The sequence below is a fragment of the Triticum urartu genome, chromosome 1 (genome assembly GCF_003073215.2).
Source record: "Triticum urartu cultivar G1812 chromosome 1, Tu2.1, whole genome shotgun sequence".
NCBI classification, from domain to species: domain Eukaryota; kingdom Viridiplantae; phylum Streptophyta; class Magnoliopsida; order Poales; family Poaceae; genus Triticum; species Triticum urartu.
In genome coordinates, this window is record NC_053022.1 from 556110293 (window position 1) to 556128669 (window position 18377).

Sequence of the window (18377 nt, forward strand, 5' to 3'; positions counted from 1 at the left end):
CTACGTGATCAAACTCATCTTACCTGCTCATCGGAGGAAATCCGAGTGCCCCTCAACGTTGGCATCTCAAGGGGCGTCAACTTGCAACTACGACGGAGCCGCGCTGGAGAGACCCCCAAGGAAACATCCTCGTGCGTTCCATGGAACATCAAGATGCATTTGTATGAGTAGTTTATCTTGTGAGAGAAAAGGATGAACGAGGGAAGGCCTCTAGAGATAGAGATGGACACTACTACTACCAATGTGCTGGCCCGTGCATTGCAATGGATCCAAAGTAGTATAATAATACTTGTTCACGTGCTTGAAACATAAACACTCTAGTTTTGATATACATGTGTCAGCAGACATGACAGCTTGTCCATGGAAGTTGAACCACGGCGACCATCATGTTTCTTGTTTCTACCACTGCCACACCCACACGCGATTCCCACGATGCCGCTCCAACCCATGGCACGACGTCCCCCGACGTGGACATGGATCCTCTGACGTGGCTATCACTGCCTTGCCCTGCCTTTCCTTCGCTGACAGGTCAGACCCATGCTTATGGGTCCCACATGTCAGTGATAGAATGGTAGGATTGTTCGTGTCAGGGGATCCTCATCCCCTTGACGTTCCCCTCATCCCTCTCGGCCCCACCGCTCCTCTGCCTTTGTGTGCATGACATGCGGGCCAGCTGAACTACGGCGACCATCAACTTTCTACCACAGACACACCCGATTGGATGTGGTTTGCCTGCTCCACTGTTGTGCTCCGATCCGTACTCCCGCACCATCGATTTTCATCCAACGGCTGTGACACATTTCGTCCCGGGCATCAATCCTCAGCTGGAGTACTTATGTACTCCCTCCGGTCCTTTTTACTCTGCACATTGGATTTGCGGAAAGTCAAACTTTTCTAAGTTTGACCAAATTTATATTAGAAAATATTAGCATCTATAATATCTAATAAATATAATATGAAAATATATTCCAAGAGGAATCTAATGATATTGGTGTTGTTATGTGAATGTCTATATTTTTATATAAACTTGGTCAAAGTTGGATGAGATTGACTTCGGACAAACCTAATATGCAGAGTAAAAAGGACCGGAGGGAGTACTATAGGTAGTACCCGCCGGTGTGGCCATCTACGCCTTGTAACGCCCCGACGCCCAGCTGTGGCATCCTCGCCACGGCCACGCCACCATCGGCCGGTTCATCTCGAACGAGTGAGTCGCGAACCACGCCACCACCATGAGAATGACATGTGGGCCAGCCGCATTTAAGGTCCGCATGTCATTGACTCATAGGCCGGGAACTAAACCACTGAAGTTCGGTCCTGTGGGCCCCGAGAGGGAAATGTAACTCCTGCGGCAGGCCTTGTGGTGCTCCTGCAGTACGAGCTCGTGCCAAAACTGGAATTTGTTTCTTACTACTACCAACTAGTACTAGTAAGGTACACGTGCATTGCACGCATGAGATTCTGGTGGTTTGTGCATTATGCTTCTACATGTGGAGCTTTCTGGATTCTAACATGTGGCAAAATCTGGTGGAATGTAAGGTTAGGCAAGTTTGATTAACTTAGGTGAGTGTTTGGTTCAAGCCACACCTTAGGCAAGCCACACTAAGGCCCCACATGACATACATACAAAAAATGTGGCAAGATTCCCTTAGGCTTGCCAACTTGTTTCTCTCATTTTGAAGAACTAATAACTTTCCCTAAGCTTAGTTGTGGCAAAGTTAGTCATGAATTAAGTTCAACCATGGAGTCTTCTAGATTATACATGTGGCAGAATCTGGTGGATGATATCGAACGGCCAGTAGTGCTCGGATTTGCCATCTTTGTACCGTCGGATTGGCTTCATCCAACGACCAACTTTCAAAGTTTTTCACACACTATATAGGGGGTATAGATGTAGATGTGCCGGTCCGTTACAATGGATCCAAAGTATATATATATATATATATATATCTATTTAGTGGAGTGCACTCTAAACACATTATCTATTTATTTTTCTCTAACCTTCCGTAGCCATGCAACCAAGCCACAAAAGCTTCATGGGTGCCCCCACATCATATTATTCATACTACGTTGATTGAAAAAAAAAGATAAATCACCCAAAACAAGATCTTCCCGTTTTTTGTTCCTATGATGTTGTGCCGTGCACGTACCTACTAGTTGTATAGTGGTAGTACTAGTAATATAGTATTAGGAGTACAAACTTGGTACTAGTAGGAGTAGTACTAGTACGGAATGCTCCTACTCTATCAACGAGCCCTATTTGACACCAAATTTCTTGGCTTCCGTGCTACAGCTAGATCTTCCCCTCGTTTCTGTTTTCCAATCCAGCGGCGGGCGGGGTGTCGGTTTGCTCAATGGCGGTCCCAATGAAAGTGAAAATGCTAGGCAACACGCCTTCCCTAAGCTATGTGTCATGCCGGACGGGCCGTGTTGTACAACCGATTTCCGGGCGTGTGGGGGTGCGACGCGAACGCGGCAGGCCTTTTCCTTTTACCAGCAATGTGCCCGTGCGTTGCGACGGATCCAAAGTAGTAGAATAGTAGTATTTGTTCACAAACTTGAAAGAAATCACTATTGTTTTGATATACTCCTAATATATTACTCCCTCCGTACCTAAATATTTGTCTTTTTTTGAGATTTCAAATGGACTATCACATACGGATTATATAGACATATTCTAGTGTTTCTAGCAAGATGCCCGTGCGTTGCACGAAGTTGATGGAAAAGGTAAGCACAACTTATAAATTGACGGATGGAGTACTAGTTAAAGTGATGCATATAATTAAGCAAAGGGATCGCACATGTCGGTATTGACTGGAACGAGAATGCAACAGCACAATAAGAATTAAGGCCACGATGATGCGATCGCAGTGGTGGTTACAAAAGGCAAGAAGAAAGATGGATCCCCGAATGTACGACGTCCTCCTCCTCAACTTAGTGCGCCGGGCCACCGACTGGCGGCTAAGGAGCGACGGCTTTTGTGGCGAGGTCGAGGTGCTTCTCAGCAAAGGCATCCAAGGCTTCCAGCCGGTTGAGGAAGGCCAACGTCGTAGCATCCTCACTGGCCTTGTAGATACCTATGTACATGATTTCCTCATACATGTGGATGTGTAGGTCGACGAATTCTTGTAGGGCGAGGCGCCTCGCGGCGAGCGCGACCTCCAGGTGGACATTGTTTGTGGCGTCGGCGGGCAGTCGCAGGGGCACCAGTGCTTGAAAGAGGTTCCGGCCATGGAGGCCGATTAGGGCGGCAGGCAATGAGGAGCCCGGGCGCGCGGGCTGGAGGAGTACGGCGATGTCGTCCGCGAGCTTCTTGAGGACGGTGAACTTGTTGCTGGTGGCAACGATCATCTGGTCCAACTGAGAGTCGTAGTTGGCGTCGAAGGCGGCCATCCACCAACTGGTCTCCAACACCGTCTTGAGACGATCCTCGGCGCCATGCCGCAGGACGGCATCGTGGACCATCTGGCGCCGCCGCTGGCCGCTCACGAGCATCGCCGCCATGGGTCTGGAGTGAGCTCTTTTGCGCTTAGTGTAGCTGCTTAGGCAAATGCTTAGGTGCGTACGATGTGGTAGATGCATTGGAATGGAGGGGCGCCTTTATATGAGGGCAATGAGGGCAAACTGCGTTGCATTCACATCGTGCAGCCTCTTTTCCCGGACCTCCTCCCATTACTTCCCTCATGCATTAATTGAAGGAGGATGCATTGGCCGTTCAACATATCGGGAACCGCTACTCCCTCCCTCATCTGCATTAAAGCCATATCGGGAACTGTGCCGCCCGCTGTCAAATCAAATACTCCCTCCGTCTAGGTGAGTATTAAGTCATCTTATGAAAACCAAATAGTAAAGACATAGGTGTGGTGCATTAACTCTCACATTGTTTCTTATTTTTTTGTCATAAATAGAGGAATCAACCAAGAAGAGATGTGGGGCTTGTATGCTTTTAATGACTTGAGACTATCAAACATCACATGCAGTGGTCAGTTCGTTGCACAAGAACAAATACAACCCACGTCAGCACACACGCATCTTATATAGCATCACATCCAATGGCTATAAAAGATGAATGAGACCAAATTATATCTCATCTAGATGAGTTCTAGCAAAACTGTATTAATAATACTTAGTACTCCTGCGCCATGTATCATATATTTAGTATCATGTAGTACTTTATTTATTTATGAGGTATCCAGATGGCACTGCACCGCCAAGAAAAGAGGGTAACATCAAAATTATGTTCTACTTTTTTGAGTATGTTGGTAAGGTCCAGTCATAGTCACTTGTTGAAATCTCTAAAAAGACAAATACTCCCTCCGTCCGGAAATACTTGTCATCAAAATGGATAAAAGGAAATGTATCTAGATGTATTTTAGTTTTAGATACATCTCTTTTTATCCATTTTGATGACAAGTATTTTCGGACGGAGGGAGTAGAAAACAGAGTTGGTGATGACGGTGTGCGTGCCATCCTGCAATATAGGCCATCGGATTTATATCTAACGGATAGGAAAGAAACTATGGCAATTTTGCAAAAATATACCGACACGTCTCTCCACGTTCGCAAATAAGGCCTTCCCTCGTTCAACCTTTTCTCTCACAAGATAAACTACTCATACAAATGCATCTTGATGTTCCGTGCAACGCACGGGCAGCTAGCTAATTTCTTTTAAAATAGTTGCTGCGATAATTGGGTTGAAGTGATATATTTTATGTCTTCCCCGAATGATTTCAGATTCACTAGTAGTAACAAAGAAAAGGTTTCCTTGTTAATTAACAGAAAACAGGGTGAAAACTATCACATGAGGCCGGTAAAAACAAGGCACACTAGGTTCAGCGTCATCGTCACTATAGTTGTGCGCGTGCGAGAAGTCTACATATCGAGGGGGCTACCGAGCAAGGCACCAAGACACAATGTTTGAGAGAGAAACCAATTGACAGATTATGATCAGATCGAGTTGTCACCCTTCTGCTGTCATTGTTGGGGGGGAGGGAGAGATAGACGTATCGAGAGTGTGCGTGGTAGGCACAGAGGCACAACTAGCGAGTGTGTGTGTGTGTGTTTGAAAGAGGAGTAGATAGATTATTATCAAGATCGATGTGCCACCCTACTCCTTCGGTGCTGGGTAGTGTGTGTGTGTATGTTTGAGAGAGAAGCCAGTCGAAGATTAGTATCAAGATCGAGGTGTCACCCTACTCCTTCGGTGTTGGGACGTGTGGGTGTGTGGGGGGGGCTGTGACACTCACATATCTCTACTCTTATAAAAAAACAGAGTTGGTGATGATGGTGTTCCTGCCATCCTGCAATATAGGCCATCCGATTTATATCCGACGGACAGGAAGGAAACTATGGCAATTTTGCAAAAAGATACCCACACCCCTCTCTGCATTTGCAAATAAGGCATTCTCTCGTTCATCCTTTTCTCCCACAAGATAAACTTCTCATACAAATGCATCTTGATGTTCCGTGCAACGCATGGGCATCTTGCTAGTAGGGAGAAGGAGTTTGTGTGACACATATCTAGCTATATTAAGGGATAGGTAGATAGCATATGTGTGAGAGACATTATTATACTTTGAGACATTAGTGGCTGTGGGTGGGCGGAATTAAAGGGGTGGGCGTGTTAGACATAGAGAGCGTGTGTGTTTCTGTGTGAGAGACTTGTAGGACGGGGTAGAAAGACGAATTTAACCCTGACGGAGGGAGAGAAATACACGAAGTGCGCGTGTGTGACTCCGATGCCCACAGGGAAATGAGATATGTATGCGTGTGAGAGAGATTGCACAATTCATTCACGTATCACTATCTAGCGATCGTGGACATGCATCGCTTGAACATAAGTCAATATCTACTTTGTATCGTGGCCAAAGGTACAATATAGATTCAACGCTATAAAGATTGGACACTCACATATCACATTTTTTCTATTTAAATAAACCTTTTCAGTTGTGCATGCCAAAGTTACAGTGATGTTTCTTCAAACAACCAATGTAGCTATCATGTACATGCACCATTGTTACTCTTGCATTCAAATTCATTAGTCTTGGATGATTTAAGTTTCTATTTTGAAGTAATATATGTAATATTCATATATGAATTCAACGGGTACACAATTTATGAAATGGAGGCTATGTAATCATATGAGGTAACACTTTTAAGTAGCTGACTACAATATCCATTTCTTTTTGTGCGCCTCTACACTAACACGTCAATGCATTATGTTTAAAGTAAATAACCAATGGCACTAAATTATCTATTTACACGAGAAATACATAGGCTGACCGTTTGATCCCCTTTTTTGTGAATGCGCCACTACACCCGTACGATTGGTCGCGCCCGTGTGAACGTCCAAGTTATCGGCGCATCATCCCAAGTTATTGTCTTTTTTCTAGGGTGGACTTCACACCAGTTATTAACTACTGACGTGTGCCCCGTGTACACAGTCTAGCATGACCTTCCCGCTAGCACGGTCCAAAATTAGTTGAAACTGGATACGAACGATCCCGCGGGCGGCAAAATCTCCCGCCTCCTTCTAAAATTTCCGCCACCTTAGTCTTTAGCATGCGGAATCCCCCTTTTGTCCTTGGTGCACGAAGACCAACAGTTACAATACCGCCCTCATCTACATGATAGGTCGGGGCTGCTTTGGTAACTTCCGGTTCCCCCACTACATGGCACCCCCATTTCCTCTCCCCCTCCCGCAAAAACGACTAACTCCACAGCACCAAAGCATCTTACATCACACCGTCCGTACTTCATCGCCCTTTCTCCCCTCCCCTCTCGAAACCCTAGACTGCTCATCCATCGGCGTACCGTAGCCCATTCACTGCCAGCGGGCTCCACCTCGCCGGATCTGCTTCTCCGGCCGCATCTACCCCTCCCACCTCCCCTAGAAACAAGTAGACTGCTCATCCACCACTGTACCACAGCCCATTCAGTGCCGTCCTTGTCCACGGCGCCGGATCTGCTTCGCCGGTACTCTCGTCAACCGCCGCGCATCTGCGGCAGCTCATTCGTACTCCCCACTGGAGACGCTTCGTGCACACCCCCCGGAGCCGCCCCACCGACGCCCCTGTCGACGGCCTCTGATCCTCTTCGCCGACACCTTCCTCAACCCTACCGGAGCCGCTTCGCCGACACCATCGTCAACCCTACCAGAGTAGCTTCGCCTATACCATTCTCAACCCTACCGGGGCTGCTTTGCCAACTCACAAGTCCACGGCCTCAGATCCGCTTCCTCGCACCCTCATCCAACCTACCGGAGCAGCTTCTGATGCCCCGTCCACGGCCGCAGATCCGCATCGTCGACACCGCCATTAACCCAACCACCAGAGTAGCTTCTAACGCCCCGTCCACAGCCGCAGATCCGCATCGTCGACACCATCCTTAACCCAACCACTGGAGCAGCTTCTAACGCCCCGTCCACGGCCGCAGATCCGCGTCGTCGACACCATCCTTAACCCAAACACCAAAGCAGCTTCACCTACGCCATCGTCCACGGCCACAGATCCGCTTCGCCCACACCGTAGTCCACCCTACCGGAGCCGCTCCACAAACACCCTACTCGACGGTTCTCCGGACCCCGACAGCCAGCGCAGCGTCATCACCCTCGACGTTTCTAACCTGATTCCCACCGTCTGGAGAGATGCCAAGCACCCGCCACGGCCTAGGTACTTGTCACCTTTAAACCCATCCAGCATCACCTGCCCGATGTACTTCAAATATACTAACCGGTCGTTGTTACCTGTTATGCAGCTGGCAAAAACTACAAGGACGATGTTTCTTCTGGATCTAACAGCTTGGCCAACCAAGATCCTGGACTGAGGCATTGCTATGATCTTGTAAGCGCGTCTCTCTCTCTCTTGTATTGTTCTGTGCCTGCCAGCGTGCTTTGCTAGGATTTTCGACCAGTAATCCCTATGTGCAGACAATGATTTCTACTACTGGCTGCTAAATTAGATATGTAGATGTCATACATGATGCTACCTCGTACCTCCGTTCCTAAATATAAGTCTTTCTAGAGATTCCACTATAGGCTACATACGGAGCAAAATGAGTGAATCTACACTCGAAAATGCATCTATATACATCTGTATGTGGTCCATACTGGAATCTCTTCAAAGACATATATTTAGGAACAGGGGCAGTACATTACACAAAATTGTAGGTGGCATGTAGGAATTCCAGTGCACTACATTAGGCTCCGTTAGAGTGCCTGCTAGTCCAGCATACAGAGTCATGGCTAGTTTATGGTACGCACACAATCGTTAATTGGTGGTTTAAATATGCGCAAGGGATATGCAATGTAGTATCATGTAGAGATGTCTGAAATTAGTCGTGTCAACTTGCAGATAGGGTTACACAATGAAAAAGTACAAGATGTATGTGGCAATTTCATGGAACATCGCAAAAAAGGAGAGGCAGCGGTGAGCCTATACAGTGTGCTATGGTACGTCACCCCTCCATTGCAATCATCGTGACATGTTATTTGTATGCCAGTTCTATTAGCCAAGTTTCTCAGGGACAATTATTACGAGTTATCCTAAGAAAATAAGCACCTGTGAATATAAGCTCCATGTAATAAGCCAACCAGTTCTTTTCATTGCATTTTCAGCTTATCTTTGGTATGATCAGTGGAAAGTCTAGATTGCATTATATTTTTTTCATTTTGCTGCCCATATGGAAATTAATTTGACTTGCAAACATCACAAATTGAACTCAGTGCAGTAATTAATATGATAGGAAAACAGACCATCACTATTTGCTCAAAATGCAAATACAAAGATACCATCTACTTGGCACAATCTACTTTGGTCAATGTTTTCCATAGAGATCCCATTGCCTAATTTAAACGAAGAACGCATGACCCACATTTAAATGAAGAACAATTATTTATTGAAATTCAATGGTCCAAGTGGCTGGTTATTATCGTATAGCAGCACCACCTGAAAGCATCATATAGCAGCAGCAGCTCATAGCAACTCATCATACAGCAGCAGTCTGCAATTCATCATATACCAGCAGCAGCTCATAGCAATTCATCATATAGCAGCAGCAGGAGCAGCTCATAGCAATTCATCATATAGCAGCAGCAGGAGCAGCTCATAGCAATTCATCATATAGCAGCAGCAGGAGCAGCTCATAGCAATTCATCATATAGCAGCAGCAGGAGCAGCTTGTAGCAACTCATCATATAGCAGCAGCAGCTCATAGCAATTCATCATATAGCAGCAGCAGCTCATAGCAACTCATCATACAGCAGCAGCTCGTAGCAATTCATCATATAGCAACAGCAGGAGCAGCTCATGGCAATGCATCATATAGCAGCAGCAGAAGCAGCTCATAGCAATTCATCGTATAGTGGATCAGAATGAAAATTTGGCAAACAAAATTAGAGGAGATCCTCACCTTGTTGGATGAGCTCATCCTTCAACAACACCTCAAGGCCATGGCCTAGGAGGAGGGGAGGGGGAATAAGGTGCCCTCTGCCGCGGTGTGGCATCAGCTATAGTTGTGCAGCGCCTGCCGGAGTAGTGCGTTGGACGAACCACAATGGAGCAGCTGCTGGAGACCATGAGAATGAGGGGCGGCGCCAGAGGGAGGAGCAGCCAGGGAGATTTTCCCCTACCCGCCGGCCATGTAGCCTAGCTGGACATAGCATCGTCGAGGACCAGGCTAGATGGGACCAGTGGCGACGGCTCGCTGGAGGAACCCTAGTGCTGCAGGCAGGGGATCGAGGTAGAGGGAAAGGGGAGAGGAGATGCAAGCGGGCAGGGCAATGAATGCTTGCGTGTTTGTTTTTACTTGAGGGTCAGGTGTGACACGGGTGTCAGCAGTTGCATTTTGAGTGTAATATAGGCAGACAACAAAGTCATTTCACTATTCCCCTTCCCTTCAATTTTTAGTGAGGTTCTACCCGAAACACCCCCCTCCAAAGCGAAATTAGTTAAGCCCAAGCCCATAACTCAAAAATGACTTCTTTACATCTTTTATGGCTTATTTTGACAATATGCCTTGAGAAGGCGGAATCGAACTGGCCCTTAACCTGCAATTCAATTGTGCGTGTAATGATGAATCACTCCTGCCTGCTATCTGTACATTTAGGCATCATCATACATGGCATAACCTAATACATGTGCATTCCATTGTAGAATCTGGAATATGCAATGTTTATGTTAGTTCATACGTTGCACATGATGTTTAAATGCCCCTTAAATCTGGTCATTCAAGTGATGGTCTTTAAGCCTCCTTCTTTGCTTCTTTTCTTGATATGTAAGATTTGCTCACACATCTGTTCAATTGCTTGTTTGCATCAGCCAGCCATATTAGGACTGTTTGCTTTGATTACTTGCTGTTCTTGACCTAACACTCTAACAGAGCTTGTCAACGATTTAAACACTAAGGGTTGTTGTAGTGGGGCCTTGTCTAACTCATAGGTGACATAAAGGTTTTGGCTGTACACTACAGTAGGCTCTCCAGGAGTACCTGGAGATCCAGTTTGAAGGTATGCCTAGTTTTTACATAGTGCAGGCATAGTAAATGCTCATTTCATTGTGTGCAAGTGCAAGAGATGCGGCATGTTTCATTATATGGTGTTGTTTTGTTATAATCTCATTCTTTTGTGTTCACAGACTGGAAAGTATGCATATTTATCTTCCAAGGAGACGAGTAACTAGTTTGTGTCACCTTGTAGAGGGGGTGCAATGAAGATAAGATTGAGGATTTCCAAGTACAAGATGTTAGGAAGGAGCCTTGCAAGAGAAGTAGGAGCTGTGCTGAGCCTCTTCAACCTGCTAAGGTAAGTCGCTGTATGCAACTCAATAGTTCAATTCCTTGTTTGTTTCAGGCATAGTTAATTTTCTCTTTTCAATTGCTTTATTTGTCCTCAGTTAATGAGATGCCCAAATAATCATGCCTGATGTTCAGTACTTGTATCACTATTAGTTGACATAATTAAAGGCCTTACCATTTAATTACTCTGCCGAAGTGTGCCTGAAGCTTTGAAGTCTATTAACCAACTATTATTGCATGAGGCTCACAATCTAGTTTATACTACGCTAATGATTGCATAGTTTTGCCTGCTGTAGTATGTTTGTATGAAACCCTCTGCTGTTCATTATGCTCCCTAAGACTTTAATTGAGGCACAGAATGGCCAACTGCTTGCTTACTTATACGCAACGTGTTGTCTAAATTTGTAACTTGTCTGTATTTTCGATTGGGCCCCAACATCATGCTCCTCTGGTGAGCTAAGAGGGATTTCTGTATGCAGGCTGCACAGACTATCTTTTTTATAATTTTTAAAATATCACCTGCTTATGCTTCATGACGTGTAACATTATTGTTAGTCTTGTTTTGCCATGTAGTACAAAATAGTGTCTTGTTTGCTTCACTGTTGTAACTATAGTTTTGCCCTAGTCATGTGTACTTACAGAAACATTTCAGGATGAAGTGACATCAACACAAAGATCTACGAGCAGTACGGCATGGCCGTTACCGAATGATTATGGATTGGAATTGGAATGTGCTGATGTTCTCGAGCATCAACTAGAGGTGGCAAGACAACGTGTACATGATTGTCAACGTATAATCAACAAGTTGAGACTGGACATGCATGTATTAGATGCAGGAGTCAAAAAAATGAAACAAGACACTGAGGTAACCATGAAGGAATTGGAGATTTTGCAGACTGAAATTTGTGCTATCTGAATCCGGCCAATCCTATTTTCTGAAGAGATTATAGTTCAAATGGAGTTAAGTTGATGCGCGTCCATGATGTATGAGCTGTATTTGCCCAGTGTATGTAATTTGATGTTTGTGTATGCTTTATTATCACCTGTGCCGAACCATAATGCCCAGTGGGTATAATCGGCTGTAATTTCTTTATTGTATAGTGTAGGATTATTCTACCTTTCTATGCCTTGATCTCTTTGTTGTATAGTGTATGCTTTTTAGAGGTGATAATATTGAGTAGGATAATTCTTTGAATATGCTATATCGTTCAAACGGGGGCCAACTCGCCCGACCATGGCCCTTCACGGGCCGTCAGATCCATGGGCCTTCTACGTCTCGTAGGATCCATGGGCCTTCTACGTCTCGTAGGATCCATGGGACGCCGACTCATTTATGGGTCTTGTACGGGCCTTTAATGGGCCGTAGACGGGCCTTTAATGGAAATCGTACGTTTTATGGGCTGACCATAACGGGCCATTAATAGGCCGTATTTGGTGATGCTATGAAAATGGCCCAACAGACTAACAGTCCACAAATGGGCCGACTGTAACGACGGGCTGAATTTGGCCCACAAGCAGAAAATGACAGTAACGGGCCGTAAGTAACCGAATGTTGCAAATGAGCCCAAGAATAAATGGGCCCTCAAAAGGCCGAAAGTTAACTTGGGCTGGAAACGGCCCAACGGAATAACGGGCCGTTAATGCGTATAAAGTGATACACTGTTCATTATGGGCCAGTTTCACCACGGGCCGTTAATGGGTGTAAAGTAATACATTGTTCATTATGGGCCGCTAATGGGCCAAGAGTTACAAAGGGCCTCATATGGGCCGAAAGACGTCATGGGCTATACATGGGCCAGAAGTGAAAACAGTCTGGAATCATATTGGATGGCCCAGATGGCGCTACTGGGCCTAATTTGAATAGGGCATAATGGGCCTTGGGTTAGCGGGTTGTAAATGGGCTATATGCAAACAGGCCGTTAACAGGCTTTCCATGGGCTGGCCCGCTAGCTTTTGACCAAGTCAAACGAGTCGGCTTTTTCACAGGAATGGGCCACTGTTGGGCCGTGCCACGTGTCGATGTATCATAGGAGCCTTCTGTCCAGTGAGTGGATGACATCTGTCCCAACGATAGAGCACTCGCAACGAGTGCATGGGCGCTGATGTTTCCCACAGCTACGGTTTTGCATCTTACGGCGGCGACCTCGGACCATGCCCCAATTCTATTGAAAATTCAGGATGGTGAGTCTCGTCCACCGGCAAAACCTCCCTTCAGGTATGAGGTTATGTGGGAGACGCATGAAACATGGCAGGATACATTCTCACAATGCTGGAGCGAGGGACAACCGATTGTGAATTTGGAAGAGTTGCAAGTAAAGTTGCGGGGTATTTCTGACAGCCTTTGTAATTGGAATAGGAATACTTTTGGAAGTGTCCGCAAAGAAATAAAGAACCTGTCAGCTGAACTAGAGCGACTGAGAGGAGACCCGATGAGGATCGGACCGTCCCATACAGAACTTAAGATCAATGAAAAGCTCATTGAGCTCTACCATAGGGAAGAACTGATGTGGCGTCAAAGGTCTAGGATTGAGTGGCTTGCATCAGGTGACAAGAACACAATTTTTTTTCATATGAGGGCTTCGATGAGGAGAAAGAAGAACATGATTAAAGCCCTTGAGAATGCACTTGGGGTGAACATTAGTGATCCGGCTGAATTGAGAACACTCGTGACTGATTTTTACAAGTCTCTATATACATCTGCGGGTGTAAGTAATGTGGATCAAGTCCTCCAACATGTTCCTACAAAGGTCACCCAAAGCATGAACGAGGCACTGGTTGCCCCTTATACCCGAGAGGAAGTTAAAATATCACTCTTTCAGATGGCACCGACTAAGGCACCTGGACCCGATGGATTTCCTGCACAATTCTATCAGCGGCACTGGGATATCTGTGGAGAGGAGGTCACGAGAGCAGTCATGAGAATCGTAAGGGGAGAGGAAAGTGTGGCATGTGTTAATGGCACAGTACTGGTGCTAATCCCAAAGGTGATGAACCCTACCCTCTTATCTCAGTTTCGCCCCATTACCCTATGTAATGTCATCTATAAGATCGCGTCCAGGGTTATAGCAAATAGGTTGAAAGTGATCCTACCAGAGGTCATTTCAGAAGAGCAATCAGCATTTGTCCCGGGCCGTCTCATCACAGATAATATTATTTGTGCTTACGAGTGCTTGCATTTCATGAACAGGAGTAAGGCCAAATCAAATAGTCATTGTGCGCTCAAGCTTGATATGATGAAAGCTTATGACAAGTTAGAATGGTCTTATCTCCAGGCGATTATGATCAAGCTTGGTTTTATGCAGCAGTGGGTGCACATTATAATGGGTATGATCAGCTCAGTTTCTTTCTCGGTTTCTTTTAATGGAGAGAAGTTGGAAGCTTTTACACCTTCATGTGGTATTCGACAGGGAGATCCGATTTCCCCTTATCTATTCTTGATTGCAGCAGAGGGCCTCTCGTGCCTCCTAGAACGCAGTTCTCAGTCGTCTTTGCTCAGTGGGATTAAGGTGGCTCCGACAGCTCTGGCTGTGAACCATCTCCTGTTTGCGGATGATAGCCTGCTGCTTTTCAAGGCTAGTAGTGAGGGGGCGACGGTGGTGTCAAACTTATTGAATACCTATTGTGATGCATCAGGCCAGAGAGTCAATCACAGTAAGTCATCTATTTTTTCAGCAAGGGGTGCCCACAACAGAGGAGAGATAGTATCAAGCACATCCTCAATGTTTAGAATGAGACCCTCAGTGATCGCTATTTGGGAGTGCCAACTAATGTTGGTAAATCAAAAATGGGAACCTTCCGCTATCTCCGAGATCGTGTTTGGGATAAGGTGAAGGGGTGGCTGCAAAAACTCTTGTCTTATGCGGGGAAGGAGATTTTAATTAAAGCAGTGGCACAAGCGCTCCCGGTCTTCTCCATGGCTTGTTTCAGACTACCCAGAGGACTATGTGACAATATCACATCGATCATCCGGCAATTTTGGTGGGGTAGTAAGGCGGGGAGGCGCAAGCCCAGTTGGGTGGCTTGGGATGACATGGTTAGACCGAAACACCTTGGGGGTTTGGGCTTCAGAGACATGGAAATTTTCAATCTAGCATTACTCGCCAGGCAAGCTTGGAGAATCTTAAGCGACCCATCTTCTCTTAGTGCGAGGATTTTGAAGGCAGCTTACTTCCCAGAGACTTCCTTGCTTGATGCAGAATTAGGGAGTAAGCCCTCGCAAATTTGGCGGGCAGTCTTGGATGGACGAGACATGTTGAAGCAGGGAATTATAAGGAGAATTGGCAATGGACAGACTACAGAAATATGGAGACACAACTGGCTACCGCGCCCGGGTATGTTGAGACCGATCGCGTCTTTGGTTAATAACCCACCAGAGCTTGTGGTTAATAACCCACCAGAGCTTGTGGCAGATCTGATAATCCCAGCTACAGCATCTTAGAATGAGCCGTTGGTACGCCAGGTATTTTTTCCTATCGATGTTGAAGCAATTTTGTCGATTCCCCGGTGTACCAGAACATCGATGACTTCTGGTCGTGGAGTGCTGACAATCGAGGCATGTTCACTGTCAAATCAGCCTACAAGATGATACTTCACACAAAAATCTCAAGGGAGAATTGGTTAGAGGAGGCCGAGGGCGCGTCGGGCGATAACAAAGAGACAAATGACTGGTCGAAGCTTTGGAATATTGATGTTCCATAGAAACTGAAAATGTTCTTGTGGCGGCTGGCTAGATCATCGATGCCAACTACGGATATTCTTCATCATCGGAACATGGCTACATCGGCGGCATGCGGGTTATGCGGCGCAAGAGATTCTTGGTGACATGCGCTGATAAACTGCTCGATGGCTCGGAGTGTGTGGGCGTTAGCTGATGAAGAAATTGTGGAGGTGATGTGTCAGAATGAAAGAGACAACGCGAAGGACTAGATCTTCCAAATGAACAGCAAATTATCGCATGACCAGCTAGTTCGCATGGTGATCACGTTATGGGCTATATGGGGAGCGAGAAGGAAAGCAGTTTATGAGGACATCTTTCAAAGCCCAATGTCAACACACTTATATATTCAGTCCTATTGGAGTGATCTCCAAGTTTTAAAGAAGCCACACATCCAGCATTCACAGGCCAGGCCGGCGAGGCCGTCCAACTGGATCCAACCGCCGGAAAATTTGATGAAGGTGAATGTAGATGCTGCGGTGAGGGGACGTCGAGGAGTCGGTTCAGTGGCAGCGATATGCAGGAACAGGCAAGGACTCTATCTAGGTGCTTCATCTATGGTATTCAGAGGTATAGTTGATCCCACGACTCTGGAAGCTCTAGCGGTGAGGGAGGCCATGGCATTGGCGGAGGATCTAAACCTACAAGCTATTCAGGTGGCTTCGGATTGCTCAATGGTGATAGATGACATCAAGAGGAGAAGTGGGGCTGGCTATGGGGCTATTATACATGAAATACTAGAGTACTCTACTAGTTTTACTTTGTGTAATTTTGTTCATGAATTTAGGAGCTCGAATGTCGAAGCTCACAATCTAGCAAAGCATGCACTAAAACTGGGGCTTGGTCGCCATGTTTGGTTGGGCCACCCTGGGGATCTTCATTTCGTCCATGTAAATTGTGTGGCGGATCAATAAAGCTTTGCTGATTGTCTCAAAAAAATTGTCCCAATGATGAGCCGACACGTGTTTCCTCTAGCCAATGATGATTTTACACGTGGAAAATCCCCATTGGTCGGGGCTGTTAACGGGTTATCGGATCCAAAACCCGACCCGATAGCTTAACGGTGTTCCGCTACGGTGGATGCCACGTGTCGGTCACCCTTGATGAAAGCACTTCTGTGACGCGCGATTTATCGTCATGGAAGTGGACACTTCCGTGATGATAATTTTGGTAATGTCATGGAACACTTCTACGACAGCACAGGTATGACTATCTTGATTCTGTCATAAATTTTTCATGGATGTACATGCATGACAAAAAAATGCGACCTACTGTGACAAACACGTATCATCACGGAAGTGTATTTTTTTATAGTGCAAAGATGACAATACCTAGATCTATTTTTGTTTTTATGCCTAGCTAGGGGCGTTAAACGATGGCGCTTGTTGGGAGGCAACCCAATTGTATTTTTGTTTCTTGCTTTTTGGTTCTGTTTAGTAATAAATAATTCATATAGATTCTGTTTAGATGTGGTTTTATGCTTTTAATTAGTGTTTGTGCCAAGTAGAACCTTTGGGAAGACTTGGGGGAAGTCTTTGTGATCTTGCTGTAAAAAACAGAAACTTTAGCGCTCCTGAGATTTGCTGCCATTTTTTACTGGAGAGTGCGATTAGGTTGATTCTTTTTGAAGATGATTAATAGAAAAATTCCTCACGTCCACCAATTTATTTCAGAATTTTTGAGGTTATAGAAGTATTCGAAACCTACAGATTACTACAGACTATTCTGTTTTTGACAGATTCTGTTTTTCATGTGTTGTTTGCTTATTTTGATGAATCTATGGCCAGTATCGGGGGGTGTGAACCATAGAGAAGTTGGAATACAGTAGGTTTAACCCCAATATAAATAAAGAATGAGTTCATTACAGTACCTTGAAGTGGTGGTTTGTTTTATTATACTAACGGAGCTCATGAGATTTTCTGTTGAGTTTTGTGTTGTGAAGTTCTCAAGTTTTGGGTAAAGATTTGGTGGATTTTGGAACAAGGAGTGGAAAGAGCCTAAGCTTGGGGATGCCCAAGGCACCCCAAGGTAAAATTCAAGGACAACCAAAAGCCTAAGATTGGGGATGCCCCGGAAGGCATCCCCTCTTTCGTCTTCGTCCATCGGTAACTTTACTCGAGACTATATTTTTATTCACCACATGATATGTGTTTTGCTTGGAGCGTCTTGTATGATTTGAGTCTTTGCTTTTTATTTTACCACAATCATCCTTTTTGTACACACCTTTTGGAGAGACACACATGAATCGGAATTTATTAGAATACTCTATGCGCTTCACTTATATCTTTTGAGCTAGATAATTTTGCTCTAGTGCTTCACTTATATCTTTTTAGAGCACGGTGGTGGTTTTATTTTATAGAAATTATTGATCTCTCATGCTTCACTTATATCATTTTGAGAGTCCTCTAGAACAGCATGGTAATTTGCTTTGGCAATAAAATTAGTCCTAATATAATAGGCATCCAAGATGGGTATAATAAAAACTATCATAAAAAGTGCATTGAATACTATGAGAAGTTTGATACTTGATGATTGTTTTGAGATATGAAGATGGTGATATTAGAGTCATGCTAGTTGAGTAGTTGTGAATTTGAGAAATACTTGTGTTAAAGTTTGTGATTCCCGTAGCATGCACGTATGGTGAACCATTATGTGATGAAGTCGGAGCATGATTTATTTATTGATTGTCTTCCTTATAAGTGGCAGTCGGGGACGAGCGATGGTCTTTTCCTACCAATCTACCCCCCTAGGAGCATGCGCATAGTACTTTATTTCGATAAATAATAGATTTTTGCAATAAGTATGTGAGTTCTTTATGACTAATGTTGAGTCCATGGGTTATACGCACTCTCACCCTTCCACCATTGCTAGC